Source organism: Apus apus, chromosome 1 (assembly GCF_020740795.1).
Source record: "Apus apus isolate bApuApu2 chromosome 1, bApuApu2.pri.cur, whole genome shotgun sequence".
NCBI lineage: Eukaryota > Metazoa > Chordata > Aves > Apodiformes > Apodidae > Apus > Apus apus.
The window spans coordinates 115,987,611-116,015,475 of NC_067282.1; the positions used below are offsets into that span (position 1 = coordinate 115,987,611).

The 27,865-nt window shown below is 37.3% G+C and overlaps 1 protein-coding gene across 5 annotated transcripts in view; it reads right to left on the reverse strand.

Annotated features, from left to right (window-relative positions):
- Window positions 1-27,865, reverse strand: part of TBL1X (transducin beta like 1 X-linked) — a 197,275-nt gene that overhangs the window by 151,689 nt on the left and 17,721 nt on the right. The window contains exon 2 of one of the 5 annotated variants that reach the window (XM_051621933.1): window positions 18,745-18,868. The exons of the other annotated variants lie outside the window; for them this stretch is intronic. The gene's annotated coding sequence lies outside the window, so the exon portion shown is untranslated. The remainder of the gene's footprint in view (window positions 1-18,744; window positions 18,869-27,865) is intronic. 5 annotated transcript variants of the gene reach the window in all.

Below are 27,865 nucleotides of genomic sequence, written 5' to 3' on the forward strand. Positions count from 1 at the left end.
AAACTATCTTTGTGAAAAGTTTGCCTAAAACATGAAGATTACTAGAAATAGAACATTAGTTACTGTCCCTTAAAGCTCAGGATCTCTTCACTGCCTCAGAAATGCCATGAACATTTTGCAGTCACATTCAAAAAAAGTACAAACCAGCACTGTTCTCTGAGCTAAGACATGGGAGTCTTCTTCTGTAAATACAGCAAGCATTCTAGTCAAGCAACACACTACCACTTCTTATCAGAAAATAAATATCCTAGTTATGCTTGAACTTGGTTTCTTTTTTTTTACCCATTATCACATGCATCCCTTAACCACTTCCCGTTTAGATCTGTAGTCTGAGCTGTCCTTCACAGATGAACATATTACCAGTAAGTGAAAAAGCTAACAAATACCTAAGGCAGAGGGATGACTTCTGCTACCATCTTGTGATGTAGAAGACAATATTAATAAATGTTGCATAAAAATGAAAGACCGTAGCTGTGCAAAGCCTTGAGCATTACCTCATACAAACTGTAGACTGGCAAAATTCACTACAGCACTTCTACAGATTAAATACATATACCTTCTAGATACCTAAGTTTTCAGAGCACTTTCATGCATCACTGAAGGAAGGTATGGACCAGAAACAACTGAATTGACATGACCTAGTACGTTACCACTGGTAAGCTGAGCTGAGTCAGTGACAACAAGGGGTAGATACTATTCAGTTAGCTAAACTACCCCATAGTAGGGAAAAATTAACTTCAAGGTGGCTTAGGACCATGTTTTTTACTTTACATCTGCAGGGATGAAAAAGTCATAATATGGCCAGTTATGCCAAGCCTGATGATAACCCATCTCGTACAAAGCTGCAATAACACCCAGCATTTTATTAATCTGCAGCAGAGCAATCTGCCCCCAGCTATAAAGATGGGATTCTGTCCTCTATGTCACATGCACTCATTAGCTAGATGTGAATGCAACAGTTTGGCCCTTTTGGTTTTGATAATGGATAAAGTTATGCTTCACTGAAATTGCAAATAAATATCAGGCACAATTCTGCTTAGATTCTTGGTATATGATACATGGAAAACACTTCTGACTGAGGGCATGATTGACTTATTTTGACAAAAAAAGCAAGTAGTTTAAAAACCAGGTAAAGAATATTTAGATTTCAGAGTCCATAGATCTGGTAAAACAGAAGTGCATTTTTTATTTCTAATATGGATTTTCCATGCAGAAAGCCAGCATGATTTCAATATTATTTTAAAATTATTTCTATTTTAATACAAATGCACATACCTCTTGCAAAAGTCCTACCAGCACAATCCACTCACATTCCTAGCTGGAAAAATACCCATGCAAAGATACAGTTGCAAATAAGGCATACAGTTTGTACATATACAAATGCATACAGAAATCTTTTTATGTATAGGTAGTAAAAGAAATGTAATTTGCAAGCAAAAATGAGCTGGCAGTGTTTCAAATTTACAATGTGGTACATTGTTATCAGGAAGGACAAGAATTGAAGTGATTTACAGTAAATTACCCATAATGGCCAGGGATGGTACATAGTTACAAGACTAAATTAAAGGATTTTGCATTGCTGCCTTGTGCTGTTTGATCTTTCAAATAATGTCTCAAGAATACTGAATTATCAATATCTGAGCACTGTTTATTTTTGATGTTAGCATGAAAGAAACAGGTTTTTTAAAATCACAACACACTTGAACAATTACAATCAATATTTCGATTTCTAGTCACTAAGTCCCACTCATCCCTTCTGACTGATCCCAACACTTCACCTTTTAATCATTAGAATCATGTATCAAAAACTATCAGAGTAAGGAAAAAAAAAAAAAGGCACACGCCCAACACAGAGCCCTCGCCTATGTTAAAGACTCCCTCCAAATCCAGGGAGTCAAGAGCTCCTAAATGTTTATCTTCAGCACACTCCTTTCTACTGGTAGTGAAGAAAATCTTGCGAGGAATGTATTTTTTGGGTGTGGCATGTACGCATTTGTCTGATGTGAGAGAAAAATGTAGGTATGACACAGTGTAAGGACTCAGCATATGCACATCAGGTGGGATCATAACCTGCAAACCAGAAACAATACACTGTAGTTAAATGCCATAAAAAGGAAGCAAGCAACAACAGGAGGAGCGCTCAAAAAATTTACAAGTGGAATTTTACCAGGTTTGCTGGGGGCATCACTTCAGTGATATTTTTGGCTTGAGTTTCCTAACTTTGATCAATTTACAGTAAATTTAAATTTGTTCAGAAGATCAAAAGCAAAACACACAAGAACAGAATTACTTCCTTCAGTTTATTGTCTGGCATTTTGCATCAAAGCAACAGCATAGGTAATTACGATTTCCCCAAACTACTCATGCCACACATACCTACTAAAGTTCTCCATGCAGAGTACCCAGCTGGCCACTCTCTGACATTGAACAGTGGAGTATAAACAAGATCTCTCAACTTTTTAGGATATTTGAGACATCCCAGCAAAAAATATACAGCATTACCAATTAAATTAATACCACAGGTGATGTTTGCCAAGGTTGCCTAGATTCAGAGTTTGAAACCAAACCATGCCGAACCTCTATACCATACAGATCTAGCCTCTTAGGGACACATTACAGCTAAGTATAGGGAAGTATGTTTTAAAGTATCCACAACTTTCCACAGAATAGAGTACCTGATATTTAATAAACAAAGTAGGATGTTGAGATACAAAGTTACAGCTTTATTGAAAGATCAGCAGAAATATTTGCATTGCTTAGAAACTGCAAAAGGGTGAGTAATTTTTTGTTACTGCATGAAAGCAAGAACTATTAAACTAGGCTACTCTAATGAAAAGCAGAAAGCATAAGCGTGGAAGAATGAACTTTTAAAAAATATAATTTGATATTATTCATGTGGGACCTAGTGCTGAAGAAATAAAAATAAATTTTTTAAAAAGGTAATTTCATAGGAATTTCAATGTATGTATATTTTAGTTAATATACTCCTGTGGTGCATGTCAGACTAGCATCCCAGGAAGGACCTCTGAAAATTAGTCTAGACACAAGAAGAGGTATACTCTGCATATTAAGAAAGACTTCTGAAAGGCTTTGAAAAGAGACACTTTGTAGAATTCTCATTGTTTCCGATAAGGCACATAGGAGTGCTTTCTCTCGAAGTAACTCTTTACGTAAAAACAAAACAGATTTTAAAGCATAACTGTCAGATGCCTTTACACTTCTGAGAGCCAACGATTCTGCTCATGGATTTCTTACTACATGCAAATCAGTCACTATTCACCTCAGCAATCTCCACGTCAGTAAAAATGCTTATCTGAACAAGTTTCATGCATGCTTTGGTGTTTGCAGGATTAGGTTTTTGGTTTGCGGTTGCCTGACATATGGGTCAAACATCTATTCAAAAAAATACTGCCCAGAAGAAGTATGTAGTTACAGAAAAAGGATGCAAGATACGAGTTATTCAGGGCCTCTATGCTTTTGTGGCAATCAAGCACACTAATGGCAGTCTGCATCACAATTACCCTAAATATCAACAGAACTATAAATCAAGCCGTGCCATCTGAAAGAGCTACGATTCAATGCAGTTAATGCTAAAGTATCTCCTACAGGTATTAAATTCACTGAAAACACAGGTAAATAACTGAAGATACTTACACACATAAGAGCTTTAAAAAGGAGAGATTTCCAATCTCCCTGGAACATCACGCACACTAGTCGCTACTGGCTAGATGCTGCTCCGAATCAATCCCACCCAATCTCAGATACTAAGTAAATGTTAGCATACTAACATAGTAGCAAAAGATAGTAAAAAAACAAAACAAAACAAAAACAAAACAAAACAAAAAAAAACAAGTTAATGTTTTGGTTTTGGGTAAATCCTGATAGGGAAAGGCAAATGTAAAAAAGAGAGCAGAAAGACTCCACTCCAAATTATTTCACTGCAGGATACCCACACTCATTTCAACATGCGGAGAACACTGAATTTTTTCAAGGGAAAATTATCGGCATAAAAGCCATTGCCAATGATACAGTGGTTTTTTTCCCATTAAAATTACTTCTTTTAAAACCTTTGAATATTTTTAGTGCATTGATTTTAATAGATATTTTCAGCTTTGGATTCCCATCTTCTAAGTTTCCTCCTCTCAAAGACACAAAAAGAGGAAGTAAGCAAAATGCTTATGAACAGAGTAAGACAGAATTCTTAATCAAGGGTTTAACATTTCTATCCTATTAAGTCCCAAGGAAATTAGATTTTTTTTTTTCTAACTTCAGCTATTTTATCCTTTGCAGGAAGTACTTCTGAATGTTGTCAAAACATCAAAATATTTGCAGTCTAACATCCATGTTGACCCTGTACAGTTTGAAAGAAGGAACAGCTCAGTTAACCTGTGTGCAATGCACAAGCAGAGACAGTAGCTATACCTCCAAAAAGAAGCCAAAGAATGAAATCTCCTTATTAACCTGATGATGGTATCATGTGACATTGTAGTTGCAACTATAATCAGTTTCAAAATAACAACGGGGAATCTTCACCTCAAAGACTACATGTTTTGTGGTTAAGATATTACTGGGCAAGTAGAAACAGAGAATTCCCTGTGATCTCCAATGCTCAACTTTCCACACATTGTCATCAGTGCTGCATCAACTCTACGTCAGCTAAATCCCTCTCCAGAGCTGCTGCAGAACTCCACTGATTCCAGGTTTCACCTTTTCCTCCTGTGGTTCCAGTTTATAGAGGACATTTTTACAAAGAGCCACAGTTCCTCCAGTGACCTACTCTGACAGCAGGTCATTGAACTCTGCAAGACATTGTCTGCTGTTCATTACTGACTGACTCTCCAAAACAACAGAAGTACAACTGAGGAGAATATTTTAAGAGAAAATGCGGATTCAGTCAGTGGTCACGAACTAGGAATCAACAGTTCACTAAGAAAGGCAATCTCCCAGAAAAAGGAGTGAGATTTTGAACAGAATTTATTAAATGAGCACTTCTTTACATATTTCAGCACCGCTGCTTATCAAGACACTGGATGTATTTATATGGGACTACTTTAATTCCAAATGTAAAGGGAGAAAGGGAAATTTGAGATACTTGTAAACATCATTAATACTAGGGGCTGCAGCATAGCTATTACAGACTTTAAAAAAGCGATAGGGATTCTGGCCAAAAGAGCTATCCTGACACAAAGGCTTTTATTTTCAGATTGGGTCGAGTTAAGAGCATATCTTTGTCCCACAGCAACATAAATATGGCATGTGCACTCCTCTATTTAGCTATCCTGTGCACTATAGATTAAAAGAACTTGCTAGATATTAAGTCTGTAAAAGATCTATTTATTTGACCTCAAACTAAAAATAAACCAAAACAAGCCATGGTGGAAAACGGGAGAAGTTTTCCTCTTCCAGTCAGTTAATCCTTTGTTTCCTCTTTTCCTAGTACAAACCTTGATAAAGGCAGCATAATACTATTCCATCATTTCTAGTGCAGGCTTCCAGTTGTTTTGGTAATGAATCATACGCCAAGAGTTCAGGGAATCTTGGAAATTGAAACATACACAAGGTTTTTCCACTGATATTCTCTAATTAGTAACTCCTGATAGACCAACAGTACATTATTTCAGAACACGGATATACACATGGTACTGTGGTATACACACATGATAGCTAATAAAGTGAAGGAAGGATGCCTAAATTGTTAGCCCTCCAGGGCAGAAACTAAAATATGACCTTATCACAACATAGAGTTCAAATAGTAGGCAATGGAAAGATTTCTATGGCAGCTGAAAATTCTTCTGTCTGCAAGACGATCCTGCTAAAGCCCACAACTGCACACCTTAAACAACACTGACAAGGCAGCCTTCTCCTACACTGCTCAGTCCTTGGCAGTGGGGATGGGAACACACGGAAACCAGCACAGAGATCCCCCAGGCCGCTAATCTTTTGCTACAGTGCGCTAAGAAAGATATGCCAGGGCTATAAATTAAACCACCGTGAGTTACAGTTACTGAAGAAACTGCACAAGAGGAGCTTGCTGCCCAGAGTCAAGACTCTCAGCATGATACATCTGCTGCTCCAGCTATGCATGCCTCAGTGGCAGGAAAGCACCTTATGCCTATCATACTCATTTTAAAGAGGAAATCAGAGTGGGGAAAAAAAAAAAAAAGAGAAGGGAAAAAAAAACCCCTGAATGATGCTCATTACTAACTACTAATAATTTTAACATCTTTATTTAAATTAATGAAATTTACATTAAAAAAATAAAGGTAATAAAGCCACATTTCTTCTTGGGAAGCTCAACAAGTGAAGAAATAGCAAGTCTCTCAACGTTCTCCAAATAGTCTTCAGTTTCATTACATGACACGTGCAAGTTCTGATTTAATTGTAAAGTGTCCTGGTTTGAGCCAGGATGAAGCCACTTTTCCAGAATGCTGCTGTTGAATCTGTTCACTAACTGCTGGAAGCTTGCTCATGTACAGAGTACGTATCTTGGATCTCTTCAGCAGAATAAAAATAATTTGCTTCATTCTTAGTATTTCTCCAGTTTTCACTTTGCTAGCGCTGGCCCAGGGTGATGGTATTGTTCCTACATCACAACTAAGTTCCTGTAGGGCGGACAACTCATAGCACCCAACACAGGTAAACAGCAATTGCTGTGCCAAAGTGCCCTACCTAAAGATCTCACTACAGCTCTGAAGGGAGAAGTTACGTTAAGTATTCCGATACCTCTGTCAGTGAGCAGCAGAAAATAGGTGCTTGTCCATACATGATCAAAGTTGAAGGCCAACCATGCTTCCAAAAGCTTCAGCACTTTCACTGGTTCACTTACTGTGGAAAACAAGGTGAGACAGCTGGTGTGTGTTTAGTTCACTTCTAATAGAGGTCTGGAGGTAGCTGGTTTATGAACCTGTCTACCACCTCATGGCTTGGAAATACTCCTGGGTCCAGTGTTTTATTGCAGGAACTTCTTTCCTTTACAGTCCATGCTTGCATGCTCTCTTTACTTGTATTTTCACTCCTGTTTCATTCCTAAGTACACATATTTTTTTTTATGTCTAACTTTTGAATCATTTCTTCCTGGTAGTTGCCAACAGGAATGATCATTCCTGCCCAGTGGTTTTATCTTCCATCACAAGCCTAAATTTCAAGTAAGCATCACTGAAGTCCATGTGACTTGCTGAAGAAATGGTCCTTTTCAGTCACTGAATTCAATCTCTTCTCTCAGAGGCAACCACATCATATAGTTACTTTCCTAAACTGATCAGCTGCACAATTACTGATATTAGTTCAACGAGCTCTCTGCACTGTCTCCATTTCAGGAAAAGGCACACATACATACTCAGAGCACTTCAAAGTCAGAAAGGCCAATTCGAATTATTTCATAAATACCATAAACTTCTAGAAGTGAGAAGTACTGGCAAAACTCTAACCCAATTATCAGCAATAACAAAATAAATATATATGCTTCACATTTTTAATGCATCAGACACAAAAGTGAATGCTATAGCTCATCAAATAAAACCAGGTATGAGCCACGTAGTTGAAAACAAAAGATAAACAGAGGCTTAATAGACATGGATTTGAATTGTCTAGAAAAGTATTTCTCTTGCTTTTTCACTACTGTTTGTTTTAAGAGGTGATAAATATTTAAATATGTTTAATAAAAAGCCATTCTTTAACTGACAGTTATAACATCATGCTCTGAACATAGTCTTTGAGACAAAATAACTCTGCCCGAGCATAGCAAATACTTAGATACTAGCAAACATAAGGAGTAACAGCAGAACACTTCACACTCCAAAGTTTAGACCAATATCATTCTGCTTCAGTAAGAATCTAGAAGTAAAAAATGGGATATTTAACAAGCTATGCAGGATTTATTACTTTTGAGATGTTAGTCTAATTTGCAAGATATAAACAGGTTTCCAAGGAATAACATTAAAATCTAATGCAGGATCCAGATCTGATTCCTTAGCAAGTCCTTCCATTTAATCGTAAAAATAAGATCAATCCATTTTACCCTTTTTCAAAAATGAAAAGATGGACTAGGCAGATAGGAAACAAATCAGTTAAGCACAGACACCTGAAACTTAAGTATGAGATGGCATACAAATCCTGTGGTTGACAGAGATAAATCTGGTAGATAAATACAGAAGAATTAGAAATTACACTAAAACTAAGACTTGAGAAGAAACTAGTACCAGTGCACAACAGGAAGACTGAAGGAGAGATGTTTCAGATTTGTCTCCACTTTGAAAATCCCCTAGTTTTACTGATGTGTCACCACTTCACCATAATTTTTAAAAGTATATTTCAGAAAATGCTATGTTTCTATAAACTGGGATTTTGAGAACTGATATTATTTGCATTGTCTTACAGTGCATTCTCAAAAATAACAATATTCCAGTGTTCCTGTGAAATATCACAGATAATCAAGTTCAAAGGAGACCTTACAAACTTACTCTCTAGCAAGAGATGACAGTATAGTTTCCCTGTGGCTCAAAATAAAGATACTCCTGCCTTACCAAATAAGGGTAATATTTTTTGTGGCAATAGTACTAAGCTAATCAGGAGTGTTACACAATTAATTGTCAATTAAATTATTTGTGAGCCTGTTGCACTTTCTTTCCTCTTGGGAGAGCAATAAGGTCAGAGAGACTTGGACAGCTGCTGCTGGTAGTGGGTGCCAAAGAGGTGTTTTTCCATTGTCTGAAGACCACTGAAATGAACCATCCTCCCAGCCACTCCTCTTCCCACTGAGCCTTCACAGACAGTAGCACACACAGCAGCCAGTCCTTAATCCCTCTCTCACATGAAGTACACCCAAGTATTCCTTTAGGACTTTGAGAGCAAGAGGACAAAAAGTAACAAAACAAAGAAGTTACCAACAAATTACACTAATTCAAAAAGGTTTTTCTTGTATGTTTAACCATCAGCAGGAATACAATACAGTGGCTGCCATATTTACCAACTCACTTTGTCATTCAGTAGCACCCTATAATGCCTAAGAAGAAAGATGTAAAAGATTAAACATCTGAAACAGTTCCTCTCAAGAAAGGTGAAGTGAATGGAATTTAAGAAAGGCCCATTAAATATTTTTCAGTAAAAGGGGGAAACCACCAATGCATGGAAACAAAAAAAAAAAAGTGAAAACTAGATGTTTATGTTAATACAACTGATGTCATTATGAATGAAGATTAATGTTCAGCATTTTCTACCTCCTCCTAAACACCACAATTTTGTCAGAAGCAACAAGGTATTACAAGCTCAGCATTTCAGCACACCAGAGGGACTAATTAAGACAGCATTATGTAATCTCTACAATTTGCCAGACCAAAGCATGTACCTCTATATTGGACAGTTTCTTCAACTATCCTTCAAGTGGAAGACACATTTATGAACTTCTGTGCACACAGCTGGCTGCAGTATAAACAGGTTATGTAAAACAGCACTAGATGTACATATTATTTATCAAATATTTAGAAGGCAACAAACTGTGTAAAAACATTAGTCTATACATTGAAACATGAATGTGTCACATAAAGAGTTAATGCACTCCTCCCCAACTAAGTCTACTTATTATTTGAAGCAATAGGCTTCTGATTATTGCAATACTTAATTTGGTCTCAGAAGAAAAGGAAAAAAAAACACACCACCACAAAAAACACCCCCAAACAACAACAACAACAAAACCCACAAACAAACAAAAAAACCCAAAACAACAAAAAACCAACCAACCAAACAAAAAAATCACCTGCTAAGTTTTTTGTGTGCTGAAGTTCTTCTCTGTACAAGAGATAATCTTTAATTCAGTTTGACATACTGCTTTAATTACAACAAGCTACAGATTACTTCCAGGACAACCAAAACAGGTAAGGATTATACTAAAATATTTTCTCAACTGATGGCCTAATCTTTCTTTAAGTGATGTCATCACTTTCTCCAAATAAATTAAACTGTCCAATATACATATTTTAGCAAAAGAGACAAACATACTGCAAATCAAAGCATTATAGAAACACCAGTCAGCAGTGACCTGGTTTAATATTGATGCTAATATTTCCAGTATGAAAAAAAGAAGAATGCTGTAGGTGTGAAGGACACTTCTGTGGAGAGGATATGGGGCAGGCTGACACCTGAACACTTAGGCAAATGTTGTATTTGTTGAGAATGCAGAAAATGGATACAATGTGGTTCAAATCTTTGACACTACCATCTTTCAAAATGCAAAGCAGGAAGAAAATACAGAAGAAAACCAATTTCTGAACAAGTTTGGTCTAGGATGCTGATTTATTTATGTTTGCTTCTGTGTGTGTGTGCATGTATGTATCTGTGTCTGCATGTACGCACCTGTGCCTGCACATGCACGCATATGCATTTGCGTGTACAGAAAACACCCCGACCAGTAACTAATTACCAGAAAAAATAAAGTACCTTTCATTCTATCAGATACATACTTCAAAGAAAAATAAATAAAATCTGCCTAAAAACATTATATGTAAGTATGAGCTTGTGTCTTCCCACTCTCCCTAACACAGCAGAAACGCAGAAGGAATAAACAACATTTAAGTATTCCCAGCACATTCAACAAAAACACAGATCTGCTGTATTAGACAAAATTCAAGCTAACACAGTATACCAAATACTCACACTAGACTTCACTTAAAAGATCCTAGAAAAAATAAATAATAGATCTGAAGCATCATTATTAGTGAGAGATGTTAGACACATAGCCCAGTCTCTTGCTTTGGGAGCTCATGGAGAGTGTGACTGGGCTTTTCCATCATTGCCTCTCACAGCTTTCCACAAAAGAAAAAGATTCACTGAGAGAGGGGAGGAGATGCCAACAAGGTCACCCAGAGTGCTGTGAGCAGACACCTGTGCCACCACCCAGCAAATACCAGCCTAAGTCCACAGTGTAGGATGGACATGAGGTCTGAGGTGCAGAAGAGGAAGGCTGCCTGACCTAAAATTACTTATTCACGGTTAAACACTGGGAAATACACTAGAGAGTACATTTCCAGCTAGCAGTCCAAACCCAAACTATTACAAAATCCCAAGACTGAAGCTGGATAAACGCTCTAAAATGTTAACTACTCTGGGTGGCTCAAGGCTATTTCAGCTAAGTTAAATGACCACCTCAAGCACAAATGAAAGATACAGATAAAAGACACCTATGGGGTTTAAGAATTGAAAAGCAAGAGATTTTCACTTGGTACCTAATTCATTTAACTGGAGACTGCTACCACTGGGACAGCCCCAGTTGCTCTCCTGGTGGCTCTGCTCTTCCCCACTTGCCTCAGAGCCTGTGATCTTGTGGCTGCAGCGTGAGGAAATGGGGAAGGAGAGGAAGAGTCCAAGGCAGATTAATTAGTCTAAAAGAAAACTGCTCACTCCCACACACATCCCGAATAACTTTCTGTTGTAATAACTTTTCTAATCGGACTCTCCATCATTCCACAAACCAGGGTTTGTGTATTAAAGTTATCAAGAAGATAGCTATAAGCATGTCCCTTTGGTACTAGCCTACAGTAACAGCAGTTAACATGAAACCACAAACTGAGGAGACACCACCTCTTGTCCCTCTCCTACAGCCAAGCCAAATTGCTAAGGACTGTAGAGTTAATTGGAAATTAGCAACTGCAGAACAGATTCCAATTATTCCCCTTCTGACCCAGAAAGGCTGACAATTGCCTCACTGTGTCAGCCAAAGGAGGCACTTGCACACAACTTCCCCAGGCTTTAATTGTAACTAGTCATGTTTCTAAAATCTGCTACCACCTCACAAACTATAAGCCTCAAGTGATGCACAAAAAGGTCAGAGTTAGAGGAAGGAAGGCATAGTGATCACTACCTGCATTTCCCTCATTCACTACTCCAGTCCTAGGTTAGCTGGGGTTAGGCTTCCTTCCCTCCTTAAATGCACAGAAGACCCACAGTGGCACATACAATAGCATTAGACTGGATTACAACTCCTCAACCTTCAACCACAAGAAAGCAATCTGGATTATCCAAACTCTTAACTACTTAATCTCAGGCATGCCTTCCCCTTCAGTCTATAAATTTCTGCCTGTACTTAGAAGGCACGCCTAAACATGCATTGACTGAGGCTCATAGGCTTCCATCCAATACCAGAGACCAAACCTTCTGTGGTTCAGTGACTCCCTTTGCGTGGTCCTAGGTGGCTTCTTCCACAGTTGGTGAACTTTTCATGCATCACTCTTTGGAGACATTTAATGTCTCTCTACACAGTAAAAACAGCCTTGCCACGTACACATGGTGTGGTGAGCAAATTTGTGACAGACAAGCAACTAAATTTTTAGATGATGCAACACCAACTATACTATCTGGATAGAAGGAAATGCTCTAATTAACCTTTAATTGAAATAAAACAGTACAAGTGACTTAAATGATACGCGGAACTTTGTATCTGAAAAAAAAAGAGGGGGGGGGCCCTACTGATTTTATTTTAAAAAGTCACTTGCACATCTTTCATCACTAATTTATTATCCCTTGACAATATAATTACATCAAAATGTAATTAATTCTTTACACTGGCTGTAGCTCAATTAATTGCTGAGTTTGGTCAGGCAGCTTCTGTTATGGAAGGTCTCCTCTGGGGTTTATTTATCATTGGTCAACAGAAGTATTATTCCCAAACTCTTCTAGAACATCAATTATTACTGACTTGAATAACACACTCTCTTGGATTCACTTCAAAGCAGGGAATTGCAACTGGGTTTATTTCTATTTTATTTTCTGGAAAGCTGGCAGAGCATTTTTTTTCTAGATAAGAAGTTCTTAACTATGGAAGCAAGAGACACTACATTTTAGAATAGAAAGGGGAAAAAATTATACTATCCATATATTCTTCCACATCTGCAAATCTGTTCTAGTAACAGTAAGAGGAAAATCTTACAGAATGAGCAGAGCTCTGAAACAAAACTGCATTACCAGCTGAGAAACACCGCCTGGTGTCAGAGCACTTCCTACGGAAGAGTGTTAAAAAAAAAAAATCCTTTCTAGTCTTAACAACAGTTGAGACCACTGCAATATTTGGGAAGTGTCTTCATTAGTGTTTTCATTGAAATTTTTTTTGGTCCTATTTTCACTGAGATACGTTGTTGATAAATTATCCTCCAAAGAAAAGGAAAATGGAATTAAATGGGTGACATAACTGGCACATAACTAGGTCTTACCATCGGTGAATGGCCTCCTAAGAATGTAGTAGTTTATGTGAATCATCCTGTTGTTTTCTTTTTAATAAAACACAACCCGTATCTTTCCTAGAGACAGAAGGTGTGTGGCCTCTAGTTTTACTGGAGGTTGGAAGCACTGCCTCCCTAGTGAAAACACAGCTCCAGACTTTGTAGAGATTGTTGCAAGTTTTAGCTATAGAAAGAAGTTGGAGGTAGCATGGATTTCCAGAGCCTCAGTCTTCACAGCAGTAATGCTGTTTCTTTTAGTTTGTTTGGGGGTTTTTTGCTTTTTTTAAGACAGATATTTATCATTTCACTTAACGTGATTCTGTCATTTAGTTGTGGTAATATTCTGCCATATAACTCTGTAGACTTACTTCTGTAGAGGTTTAAATAGGATTTACAAAACACACTGCAGAATTTGCCTTCAAAGCCTGTAATTTCCAAGGTCACTAACATGGTTCCTGCAGTTCCAAATATGCTCGTTCAAGTTTCCCAACAGCCACCCCCACTGCCTGTGCGAAAGCCACAGGACATGTTGTACCAGCGAGGTCTCTGGCAACACACCTCTCCACACACTAGTATCTCAGGCAGTACAAAGGCATACACTACAAATCCCCAGGCTATGGACAGGAGCATGCTCACAAGCAGGACTGATTAAGTGTAAGTCTTGCTGATTTTACTTGGGAAGAAAAATCTGTGGTAATTCTTAGTTTTGTCTTTCATGCTTATATTTGCATAACTGCTAAGATTACATAACAGCACCAGCAATTGCAAAACTTATTCCCATACAAACATTTTTAAGTGGTTTAATTGTGAACATTACCTTGATACATATTAAGATGCTACCACTGCTGCACTGTCATTGCTGTGAAAATTTGTGGTCTCTCACAAAACGATATTTATCTTTCATATTGAAGTACTTGATGGAAGAAGTTGAGGTCCTCAAAATTTTTTAAGATCAGGTCAGACTAGAAACCAAGAGATATGTTTTATCAAATTATCTTAGCTTTGGTCCAATGGGTATGAAAAATGAGGAGTTTCTATTATACTTACAGATTTTCTAAATTTCAGCAGCTTGTATAAATTTAAATGTATTTGGCTAAAACAGTCAACACAGACCCAAACGTCTAGAAATTTCAGATAGCACTATTACAGGCTTCTAATTTTAGAAAATGTGTATAACAGGTTCAATAAAAATTCTCAGTATTCTGCTTCTGAAAACTTTTTTTCTTTAAAAAAACAATGAACAAACAAAAAAACCCAACCCACAGAAAATAACTGGACTTTCAAAGGTTTATTTGCTTCTATCTTTATTTGTCTGGAGCTGAAAACGCCACTGTAACTGCAGAGCATACCTACCTTTATCAAAAAAACTGACTGATCATTCTAAATGTAGAAGTAGATCATAACAGCATGACGTTACCTAAAAGAGATGGGGTATCTTTATATATTTTCTACCTTAACTGAACTGAAATGCAATTCTCACCAGCAGTGAACAAATCAACTGTACGTAAAACAATCAGGTTTGTTAAAACACTAAGACATGCTTAACATTAAGCATGTGGACAAGTATGTCTCTTGTAGTGTTAACTCTATTTTAAAAATCACAAATATTTCATTTTAAAAATCAGCCTCTTTTTTGTAAGAATACACTTCAGTTTTCTTCAAACCCTCTTGGATTTTTAAACCCTTCCTGCGTGTCTAGAACACAGACAGCAGTTACAAGGCTGCCATTTTACAGAGTGCAGTAACCCTGCTTCCTGCTGCAGCTGTACTGTCTGGCTACACAGCAGTGGAGCAGAGCTCCTCATTTTCCCCCAGATTTCTCACTAGGTATCTGTTTTGCCAACTTTACATTTGCCTGTAGCTCGCACTTAAGTGCACCCACATGTATCTCTTGCCTCTCAAACTGCTTCTGTTGCTCCCACTATGGCAAAGTCTAGCCAAGCCGTTTTTTTTTTTGTAAGATCAAGGAAAGGTGAATTAAGGTCAACTTCTCCTTTCTAGTTTTGGAAGTAAGGGGGGAGGCACAACACAAGCCCAAGGCTTGTTCGTTTATGCCTGGAATCAGGCCTGAGGAGGTTAGGATTGAATAGAGAGAGTAGAATAGAGCATAGAGAAATGAAGAAAATTATTTTTGTAAGAGAGAAGGAGGAAGAACTCCCTTTTCCCAAGTAGCTTAGACCAGCGGTTCTCCCACTAGTCAGTGAACAAATGGGGCATAATAGCTAAACCAGAAAGGCACCTTCTTCCTTCGTCTGTAGGGATGGCTGAAATTCACAGGAAGCCTGGAGCATCTTATATCATGATAATACTGCTGGCTTCTGCAAAGAAGCAACAGGGGATAGCTTGCCAAGAGGGTAAGACTGATTTTCATGCATGATGTTTTAGTGTGCTTAACATTTCACTTAACTCATTTCTGCTTGATATAAACCTACTTCTTTTTTGGTGTGGTAGTACACCTTCATTCAAAAACTCTTCGATGAAAAGACTGCAAAAAGATCACCCAGGTAGCTGCACACAACCACATACAGTAGCCTTTTTACAGGTAAATCAAAAGATTATAAAGACCAAGTTCTTCACGAGCACTTCAGCTCGTTCTGCCAGTAACGTTTCTCTTCAGCACTGTGAGGATGCAGCAGCGCTGAGTGCACAGACCCTCAGTTCAGCCTTTACAACTATTACTGTGTGAGGATGGATGTACACCACAGTACTCTCCCATTTGGGGAGGAATGGCTCTAGCATACAGGAAACTCTAGGCTCCTGGAACAGCCAGGCTCTGATGGCCTGTGCTATGTAACACTTAATAATACCTTCAAATTTAAAAATAAGTTTTGCATGTCATAACTATGGAAATTTTACAAGTCGCTATGATCATATAGATTCTTATGATATTAAGTCAAATGACTTTCTAAGGAAGCAGTTGTACATCACAGATGTATTCTGGAGTAAAGTAAGTTTGAGATACTTTATTTTGGACTAAGGAGACAGACAAAACTGTCGCAAGCAGAAATTTACAATGCTTTGCCATTGCCACACTGTGTTACTTATTAGTAGTTTTTCTTTTTAGATTAGTGCTCTGTGCTTTAACAAGACCACCAGCTAGAAGGAGCTGACAAATTTGTGAACACGCGGGAATAATTTTCCTAGTGATTCCTGATGACTGAACTGCACCTATACAAGCAGCAAGGATGAATGGCCTAAAGCCACTTCCATAATTAATATGGTTCACTGTTCAATCCATCAGGCATAGATGATAGCGTGCATGAGACTAGACAAACAAAATTAGAAGATCTTCTTTTTTAAGCACTGCCTACAGCAACAACATCCACAGCTGTATGAAAGCTAAGCAAGTAATTCAGAACAACCTGTTTTTCTCTGTAATGCATTTTAACATGTGGGAGACATGGAAATCACAGGATATTTTTAATTTCTTGTGAACACTTAACGTAGAGCACACCAAGAGGCTCTGTGGTATCTCAGTCCACAATGGAAGCAGGTAAGCCTGAAGACAAGATATAAGGATGGATGTTGTGTGGTATCTTTTGCTGCCAGGAATATTTATATTGTTGTTGTTCTTTCTGGTATAATTGCAAAGTATGTATTCTTTAATATAAAATGAAAAATCATTTTGCTGGTAAAACAACAGCAAGTACATCTGGTTAAAATTTTTTATAAAAGAACATTTTCCATCAATTCCCAGGAAAATGTGGGTTTTTTTAACATATCCTGCAGAAATTTGATGGAAATAATGCAAAAAAATTACAAAGAGCTATGATGCAAATAGGATATTGTATTTTTAATAATTACTTCATAATTTACTTCAATATCATACATGCTTAATATTGTAGAAATGGTCCAAACAAAATAATCAGGATTGTAACTGGGGCTGATAACTTGAATTAAAATGAAGCATTCTTGTTGGGTCACTTCTAGCGTTGAATTTTAAAATACCAGTTTTACATTTCAATTCAGAACAATAAAAGAAAAAACCAAAACATTACCATTTCCCAGGGTCAGTGTCTTATGGAATTTGTAAATTTCTTCTTGTGATAGTTTTGTCTGTCTCCTCAGTCAAAAATAAAGTATCTCAAACTTATTTTACTGCAGAACACATCTGTGATGTACAACTGAATATAAAGTCATATCCTGTAATGTACTGACTGCTTCCTTAGAAAGTCATATGACTTAATATCATAATAATCTATATGATTGTAGCGACTTGTAAAATCTCCATAGTTAGGACATGCATTACTGTCCTGCACCTCCAAAAAAGTAAGGATGGGAAGGAAGTCACTAGATAACTTTCTGTATAATAAATCCTTATTTAATCTCCAAGCACCTTGAAATTCAGGATGGAGGTCGTCAACAAAGTAAAGTGCTTAAAAATGCGTTTTATTCCATCTATGAGGATAACCAGCTGACAGGGGCAAAATTAAAAGTAACATCTAAGTTTTGTCCCTCAAAACACCAAAAGGAAAAATTGAAGAGAAATTATAGCAAGATGACAGATGACAACAATTACAGATGATGCAGTATCAGTGGGGCCTGCCATCTGAAACTCTGCTGTGGTCTGCAAACATAAAAAGGGGGAAAGAAAAGAGATTATTTCCTGGATATTATTTTTTTTAGCCCTCTTCCCTTCAAATAATGACACAAACTCTATAGAACCTCCCTGGTATCACTCAATTTAAAAATCTGTGGTTTTTTTGCTTAAATTGTTCAGGTGTAAAAAAATACTTCTGAGTGGAAAAAAAAAAAGCCGTATTAACTCAGAAGTATTATGCAACTGAATATGACATTTTAGAAGACACTTGTGCAACCACAGCCATAAGTGTATTGACACGTTCCACCTGTTACCTATAATACTAATGAACACTACTTTGGCAAGCTCACAACACAGATTTACAGGAAAATTCATTCAAAACCTCAAGCACTGCTGCACACCCACTCATTCACCAGATCTATACATGAGTACGAGTGAGAAAAATTTCCCTGTTGATCACACTAGAAAACAACATTACTGTACATTTCATAGCCTGGGTTTGTTTCTTAAAGTAACAGCTAGAAAAGAAAAAGGGAGTCTTGTTTCACCTGGAACGGTGAACAGTGAAATTGCTCAGAAAGGCTCTGAGCAATGACATAATTCTGACACGGTAGCTACGTTAGTTCAGGTTTAATTAGCCACAACTTCTATGATAGGCTGCAGGGCTAAACACACAAACCTCAGCACAGGATCATCTGCCAAACCCTTTTTCTAAACATGTGATTTCAACATTCTTGTAATTTGGAAGACTATTACCATTTGTAATTTGCTTGGAATTTTTTTGCTCAGTTGTTAATAGTTCAGAAGAGGCTGAAGGCAGGACTTGGTGTTATTTGTTTGTTGGTATCATAAACAATTTTGGTTTTACAGCTCTCACAACACCGAAGCTCCAAGAGTTCACGTATACGCACACAGCATTGGGATTAGTGGGTTTAATTTATTGTCATGCATCTGTTAGGACAGTGGAAGGCTTGAGGCTTTTGACATTAAAAGACTGACCTAATTAAAGTTGATTCACTCTTCCCAGGTATAGCGTAGCCAAGTTTTGAAGCACCACACCCCATCATATCATGAGGGTGGAAGTAGACTGGATCCTTGGAACATGTGCTTGACAAGTTTATACCTGAAAAATAATTCATTTGACATAGGATAGCAAGTACTCAGATATCCTTGAGAAAATTCAAATTGAGAAGGATTAGTCAAACTCTGTTTAGACAAATATATATATATATATACACACAAATATGAAAATTGCTAAATTGCTTACATTTGAACTTTCAGATCTTATTTCCATGCTTTGTTCCTCTGGTTCCAGTCATGTTTTTTTTCCACATTTCTGGGTTTCACTTATCTTTTTTCTGCTTTATGTAACGATAAGCACTTGGCTTGAAAAGACTATATAGTGTACTGCATTAATTATATAGTTCATTATTTGCCTGTTGCTACTTAAATAGGAAAAGACAGTGCATAATGAACATTTATGCAAAATTTAGTGTAGTAATTTAGGGGTTGTATTACCTCTTTAATATATATTTTAATGGTAAGAAACAGCAATAAAAGTCTTCTCCAACATCAGCATATGGCACCTCTTACTACAGAAAAAAAAAAATCATTTCCACAGAAATAATATATATATTTCTATATAGATTTATACAAAAGACACACACACCGTGTGATTTACTGATTCCGTTATAAATAAAAGGATACATTTTTAAGAGTTAAGAGCAGAACTACTTGTTCTTCCTTGAGTATAATTATAATATGTTTCATGCTATCACACATTTCCTGACTTTGAATATAATCTATAATCTGCTGTAGCTCATACCAGCCTCATCCATTTGATTTTCCTAAGTAACCTACATATGTGTATCACTGGATTATTAAATAAAGTATTTTACTAACTTTTTCACTAAAAATGCTATTGTTCACTTTTTGCAATTATTATATAATTATCGAATGCCTTAGCTTTTACTTTAATCTTAATTTCCACTGAATTTCAGTTTAGGATTGCAGATATTAATACAGTTCCTCGAAATCAGAGCTCATATAACAAATGTACATTCACTTAAAACAAACAAAAAAACCTTAATTACCCTACATTTGGAAAGTTCACAGAACCATTTAAATAGACAACACAATTAGAAAATAACCCTACCGTTAAATTTCTGTAAAAGTACTCCCTAAAAAAATCCAGAGCCAAAACTACAGCATGTGACTTTATCCCAGTTTCTCCATCAATAAAATCAGGTAATTATATTTAACTACTTTGCTGAATACTCAATAGCCCTTATTATATATAAAACCTGTGAAGTTTTTAAAACTGTCAAGACATGACAGAACTGGAATTGGAACAGAGGTGCTCCATTATTTTCCCAGTTAGAATTAAACATCAGAAGTTCAGAGATTTATATATTATGAAGGCTCAAAAATAATACCTTTTAGCTTTTTGTTAAGCTCAACACCTTAAACTCAAAGAACCTTCTTATTTAAGGCCTCTTTCCACACTTTAATTATTCTCGTGACTCTTCTTTGAACTTATTTTCTTCTTCACTTGGGGACATCGGAACTAGAAAAAACAATCCAGCCTCAGTTCACTCAGTGCCAGACAGTATTACCTCCCTTCCCACTCCCACACTTTCCAGCTTATGTACCCAGAGATCATGTCAGGCCTTTGGCCACATACTTTATGCTGGATGGAGTCTATTGCTCTACAAAGAAGCCTTATGTCTTTGTCTCTTGGCACACAATGTTACATTTGCTATATTAAAGCAACAATCTTGTTTTGTCCAGTTCAACAAGCAGTTGCTTCACTCATTATTATTTTCTCTATCTTTGAACCACTTATCAACTCTGTCAGTGATTATTTTTACAAGGGCACAGACTAAAAAAAGGACAAGTGTGGACGACTGGCAACCTACTGGTACACACAGATAATCAAGGACTTCAGATGAAACTGCAATGATCTTCCTTTAAGTGTGCTTCAGATACTGGGTGTCCTTCTCATCACAGATCATTCTTGTTCCTTAATGAAAATGCCAAATAGCACCAAGGGAGTGACCTTACAGAAGTCTCAATGTCTGTTTTCACAGTACTTCTTTATCAACAGCTCAATGAATGAGGACTTAAAAATACGGCAGTAGTGTAACAAGGTTTATTTTTAACAAAGTAATGCTGATATGCATTACTGATATCCCGTTATTCTTCTCTGTCCTTTATTAACCAAGTCCTACGCCAGCTATTCCACCATTTTACCTAGATCAGCATGTAGGCTTGCACCTACCTCAGTTACCTGATCTACAAGGCTGGTGCTCATCCAGGTTTCTACTATCTTCCGGGTATGCCGAGACTTTTGTAAATCAACAGTGACAGTCTAACAGTAACTCCTTTGTCAGCTCTCTTACGAATAGCCAACTTTCAAAATTTTAAACAACCAAGCTGAAAAGTGGACTTCCATCTATATACCTGTTGTCCTGGGCTATATGCCTCTGGGAGGCAACAACATTTTTACTTCCTATCATTTTACATTATTAACAAAACACACCTTCCTATCCCAACCATCAAGCTGCTCTCAAGTAGGAAAATCAAATACAGCCAACAATATGTGCTCTTCCCTCTCATCCAAACATTTTAGTCTATATATAAGCAAAGACACCTCCATAGAAAGTCCTACCAGTGCATCAAAGAAAATAACTGCAACACTGATATTCTTCCCACTGCAGGCTTGGTTATTCCTTTTACATGACTGCAACACAGGTCAATAAAAATGTTACCTGAACAAAAAGAAGGAAGTCCTTTAATTTGTTTGTAAAAACTATGAAAAACTAGAAGTGTTTCTGATCAGGGAATACGTATACCAAAATTCAGAAGACTGTTTAAAATATGTACAAGGAAATGCAAACCTGTTACTTTTCATATGAATTATTTGAGGTACCATAAAGAACCAGGCAGAAAACTCATCTCCCCATCCCTGTGATGTTCAGCTTATCTGAGAAATAAAGGATCAAATGTATCAGCTTTGGTATCCAAAGTAGCCAATCTTTTGTGCTGGCAAGCACCAAAGTTATAAAAACAAGGAAGAAAACAAATCTCAGAACAAATATTGATCGATCACTCTGTCAAGCTGATGCTGAGCCAGTTATCTACTTGGTCTCAGAAACATGAACATTGAAAAACTCTGTTTCTGAAGGTTCTCTTGAATATTTATTTTGCAGATAATCAGGAGTTTTGTTTTTTATTAGTGAGCAGATTTAGTTGCTGAGGACTGGGATGGAGAGTGAGGAAAGACAGGGGAGAAGGAGGGAGATTTCATGCCTATAAAAGAGCAATTGAAGATCAGACTAAAGCTCATTTAGAGACTTCCAGTAAGAAACTGTGACCAAGGCTTAAAACACACTAAAGAAGGAGCTTCATCTTGAACTTAAGGAGCAGCTGTGCTCATTGCCCTTCCCCCAACACAGGAAACAGGCCTAGAAACAAAAATAAGACAGGAATGCTCCTGTGCAAGCTAATGTTGTTGGCCTCTTAAACATCCACTACTCTTGTGCCAAAAAAAATGAAACCTAGGAGGATTTAACACTTCAAAGGATAGTGGGAGACTGCTTTAAACACAGAATTTTCTACCAGAGACAGATATTCTTTCATTTTGTAAACAAGCTGGAAAAATGTTATCATGAGTGCATGTTGAGACAGATTTCACTTCTATCACTGTACTACTTATGCACAAATACACTACTGTATATTACACTTTTACCTATTTTAGATTACAATTAATGCTGTAGCAATGTTATCTCCCATCTGGAAAAAAAATGCAGCAGTTGAATTTTCTGATACATTCCAAAACATTCTATTACATTATGCAGTTTGAAAGCTTAACACTACAGAGAAATGTTTGACAAAGGAGTTCTCTCCTTATTAAGCAATGATATATAATTATATGTTCAGGGAGAATGTGAATAACATCTTGCCAAAGGAATGTACAGCCACATATGTTACTCGCAGTACTCCCAACTACAAATTACAGTTATGCTTTCACTTGTGTTATTAAGAACTTGGCCTTTGTTCAGTGTCTTTCATTTTCTGAACAAACGTAAAGAAAAGGGAAGGAAAGTGAGTGGTAGGCTAAGTTCTCCGTCTTAACTTTTTTTAAAAAACTTTCACCTAATTTTAACAAGTACAAATCATCTCAGCGGCTTGCTCTGCTTCAGTCACCAAAAACAAGTCATGTTTTCAACACTTAATTTAATATTTTGCAGGCTAGTGGAAACTTTACATAATGCATTCTCCCTCATAAAGCTAAAATGTCAACACAGATGGGACTGAGATCTTGATGTGGAGAAAAAGCAAATGCTATCTTCTCAAAATCTTCAACCTAACAAACTATGTGGAGGATGGGATGAGCACTGATGTGAAGGAAAAAAAAGGATGGGAAAATAATCTTTTATAGAAGACTGTCTGTATCTCTTTCGGAGCACAGCACCCTCAGTCATATCTCTCTCAACAGTGCTTAACGTTATATTAGTTTCTTGATCCCTCCTCATTCTGCTAGTGTCCTCTCTGTGGTAGGACATGAAAAACAGATTGAAAAACAACAGCTGATGTTACTGGTAGCAGTTTTATTTCACACTCACACTATTTTTTTCAGATTGGTCCTCAGTCACAATGAATCCCAACTCCAGTGGTTTCCTTTTAATTATTATTTTTTTTAAGTATGTTCGATCTTTTCTCTGTGCATGGACAGTTCAGGGTCACACAGCACTTGTGCACTCAGCACCTGTTAATAATTCCTCAGAGAAATGGATAGAGAGCAAAAGCAAGTGACGGGAGGCGTTCAGGTTTTAACCATTCCATCCATGGACCACATCCCATCCAAAACCACAGTGCAGTCACTTAAAAGCAGCATGTCTTCACTGCTATACCAAACAAGAGGAAACTAACTTGCTGTGGATGTAGCATTTCAAGAAGGGTGCAAAGTAATGTAAATTAAGGGATTTCATTCTAAATACAGGTAACTAAATCTAAGCATGATGAGAAAACAAAAGCAAGCATTGGTCATACCCTGGATGTGTCAGTCCACGAAAGATCATGATCATAGATGGTGAGCTTAATCCTGAACAACCAATTTTTCTCCTAAGCTCTCTTTCAGCTACCAATATAATCTCTCTCATCGCACCAATAAAAGTTTGGCAAAATTTCTGCAGGATGATCTGCACGTTTTCAGAATACACTGCTTATTGTATTTGAAATGGAACAAAACTAGCTGCTCAGTTGTCCACTATATTGTCATTTCACAAAGCCCTTTTCCACCTTCTGTGTAAAGTAATATTTATGTCTATTACAATTTCTGTAATCACTGCTAAGAATAAGCACCTTACTACCAGAGAAGTGTTTTATAATCCAATATAACATGTTTCAAGCCACTTGATGCTTTCTGGCTTAGAGCAAGGGTACAGATAAATGGACCAAGCTTTAAACACATTACAACTGAATTAAAACAAAACACCACAAAAAACAGAACAAAAACAAACAAAAAACCACAACAGCACCTCTAGCAGAACAGCACCCTGTATAGAGGTGGTACTACCCTATCACACTGTTTTTTACACTGTCATCATTACTGGAGCATAAAGTTTCCTATGCCTGGAAAACAATATTGAGAACAGACTGTAACAAACTCTGACTTGGCTGCCAAGACTGGATGTTCCAAAATGCCTGAACTGTCATGTCCCCACACTCAAAGCAGGCTTTCTATCAAGGCTCAGTCTAAAGGGAACACCTGGATTTTATTTTTTTTTCTTCTGCTTTGCATGGTTATAGGATATATGTTCAGCCTGATCTATGAGATACTAAGCTCTAGAGGTCTAGTAACAAAATTAACAGGAGTTCCACAGCTAAAGAATGCTAAAGAATAGAACAGAAACTATTTTAGTTTGAAGGAACCTACAAGGATCATCTAGTCCAACTGCCTGACCAGTTCAGGGCTGACCAAAAGTTAAAGGATGTTGTTCAGGGCATTATCCAAAAGCCTCTTAAACACTGACAGATGTGAGGCTCTGACCACTTCTCTAGGAAGCCTGTTCCAGTGTTTGACCACTCTCTCAGTTAAAGAAATTATTCCTAATGTCCAGTCTAAAGCTCCCCTACTGCAGCTTTCCTCTGCTCCCACACATCCTGTCTGTGCTTCTCCTCCTCAGGCAGCTGTAGAAAGCCATGAGGTCACCCCCCGGCCTCCTTTTCTCCAAACTAGACAAATCTTGAGTCTTTAGCTGATCCTCACAAGACATGCCTTCCAACTCTCTCACCAGCTTTGTTGCCCTTCTCTGGATGCTCTCAATGACCTTTGCAACCTTCTTAAATAGTGGGGCCCAGAACTGCACACAGTGCTTGAGGTGATGCTGCATCAACACTGAACACAATGGGATAATAACCTCTTTTGGCCAGCTAGTTCTGCTTTGTTTGATTAACCCCAGGATGGGATTTGCTCTCTTAGGACCAATCTGGATAAGAGTCATATTACAATTAATTTTTTAAAATGTACATATTGATGCAGATAGACATTTTGTGATATGCAAGCTGTATTTTGAAGTGTTAGCTGGACCATAACAGAAAACAAACTAAGTAAGAGTGTAAAGAATATCCACCTTCCTATTGCAGGTTAGACTGAAAATGTGGTCTAAAACCTAAGTCTTTGTGTATCGCACATCACACACCAATATCTCAGAGGAATTTGTACATGTTTTTGTACACAGCTTTGTAACAAAAAGCCCTCGTGCAAGTGTTATAGAAATTAACTACATAGGAAGACTTAATTATCATTATAAATTTTCTGGTTGCTTGGTAAACAATAAATTTATCTGATGATTCTTCACTTCAGCACAGCAATGGATTATTCTGCTGACATTTAGAACTGTTACATTTCTGCAATGATATATGACATGACAAATACTGCACACCATTAGATTTCAAAACATCATATTGTAAACAGAAGGCTTTAAACTTACAACTTATAAAGCTGCTTCATACCTCTAGCATGTGGTATACCCTCATTTAATCCATCTAAAAATATCTCATTTGTAAAAATCTAATCTCTGGAAACATGACTACATGGGCTTAAAATAGTCAGTTCACTGATAGATTTATAGCTTTATCTGCATTTCACAATTACAGTCAAAAGCATATTTTTTTAAAAAAGTAAATTCATACCCCTTCTGCAAACAGGCATTCACAACAGCCTGTGAATTAAGTTCATACCAGACTGCAGCCCACATAACGAATAAACATGTTGTTCTACAAGCAGCAGAAGTGAAAGAATCTGCTTTTTATACAATTTCATATCCCATATCTGCTGAAAAGTCTCAGAAACTTCTCCTATAACCCAGACAATTATGCCACATACTGCCTGGTTCAGTTTCTGCCACTGGTTAACTGAGTACTGGTTGTGTGGAAACAATAGATTCAAACCAATGGGCAAGAAACAAGTTTCAAAGAAGTCTGTAGGAGTATTCCTCTCTAAACAGTGCTATTTTTAATAGAAGCATGGATTTTTAATTTTAAAGGCAGTAATACCAAAATTTTATTCAATGCTTAAATAGGATGAATCCATAAAAAAGACAACTTATTTGAACAGAACTGTGCTGGTGATCCCAATATGCCTGTCTCTCAATCTATTGTAATTCTTAAGTTCCAAAAATGTACTGTAAATGAAGTTTTGGACAATGATGTGTAGGTGTCTTGAAATTTCCTTCATGTTCTGCCAACTTCAATTCTGATTTGTACTAGAATGGTAACTTGTAAACGATAAACTGGCATGCACTGATTAGCAGAAAACAAAACACTATCTTTTTAAAAGTACAATAAACCAGATCCATTTTCAGGTCACACCAGAAGAGTTTAGCTTCCAGTCTAATGCACTGTCTTCACTCTTTTGTTGCTGACTGCACAAAAAGCAGAAAAATATTTTACTTCATATTAGGCTTTTAGCTACAAGGTCTTCCATTTAGCTATTGCTATTTCTTCCCTCTCCCTTTTACCCTAATTTAAGAGAATGCATCATCAGTGTGAAATCTACTCAGTTTTAAACTAAGTGGGGTGGAATATTTTCAGAGGGTAAATCAGTCCCAATCCTTATGTTTGCTTTTATGGATTTGAAAATGTATTTCATGTTATTTTTACTATTTAAAATATATCCTCACTATTGGATGAAACATCCAACAGACTGGACGGGAAAAACAATGACCTTAGAGGACTGCAAGGAACTGACTGTGACAACAGTGTCTCAAATATGCAAAATAAACAAAAAGGGAAGTAAAAATATAATTACATACATTTCCTTTTTTATAGTAACCTCAGCTATCACTTGTCAAAACATTTTAGCTGTTGTACGATTCCAAGACTGAAGGTGTAGTTTTAAACATGTACATGTATTAAAAGACAAAAAAAGAAAATAAAGTATTGTTTTAAAGCTTATGTTCCTTTCAGCTTCTAATTAATACTATCTCTGTTATTTTAGGAGCCTCCTGGGTATTTAGAGGGCAAAACTACATTAAAACCAAAGTACATAAATAAAACCTATTAAGGTTGTCTTAGTCAATAAAAACTAATTGCATCAAACAATAGCCACAGCTGAGGGAGAGCCCTTGCTGGAGAGTTGCAGAGGAGAAGGGCACTTCCTGCACAACCTGCCACACCGAGAAGGCTGCTCCCTCCACCCCCCAGCATGACACTTCCAAACCCACCCGCCCAGAGGGCACACCCCAACCCTCTTCACCCACCAACAGGAAGCGATTTGACAGTCATATTTCAACAAACATATGGCGTTGCGCAACAAAAATTTGGCCTTGCTGCCTCACGTTGTTACTGTTAACCTCCTCCCTGGCTTCCCAAAACATCTCCTGACAGATGCATTTTGCCAACAGCAAACACCTATAGGTAGAGTATTCTTTCTCATGCTCTTTGGGGAAAGGCACAGAGGCTCCATCAAGCGTATTACGCTGTCCCAAAAGACACCTTACCCAAGTCAGAGGAAATGTATGTGTGCCAACGTGCATAAGCAGCGAGGAGTCAAGCATGACAGTGAGAGGTGGCATGTGATGCCCAGCAGCTTGTGAAGTTGGCTTCTGTCAGG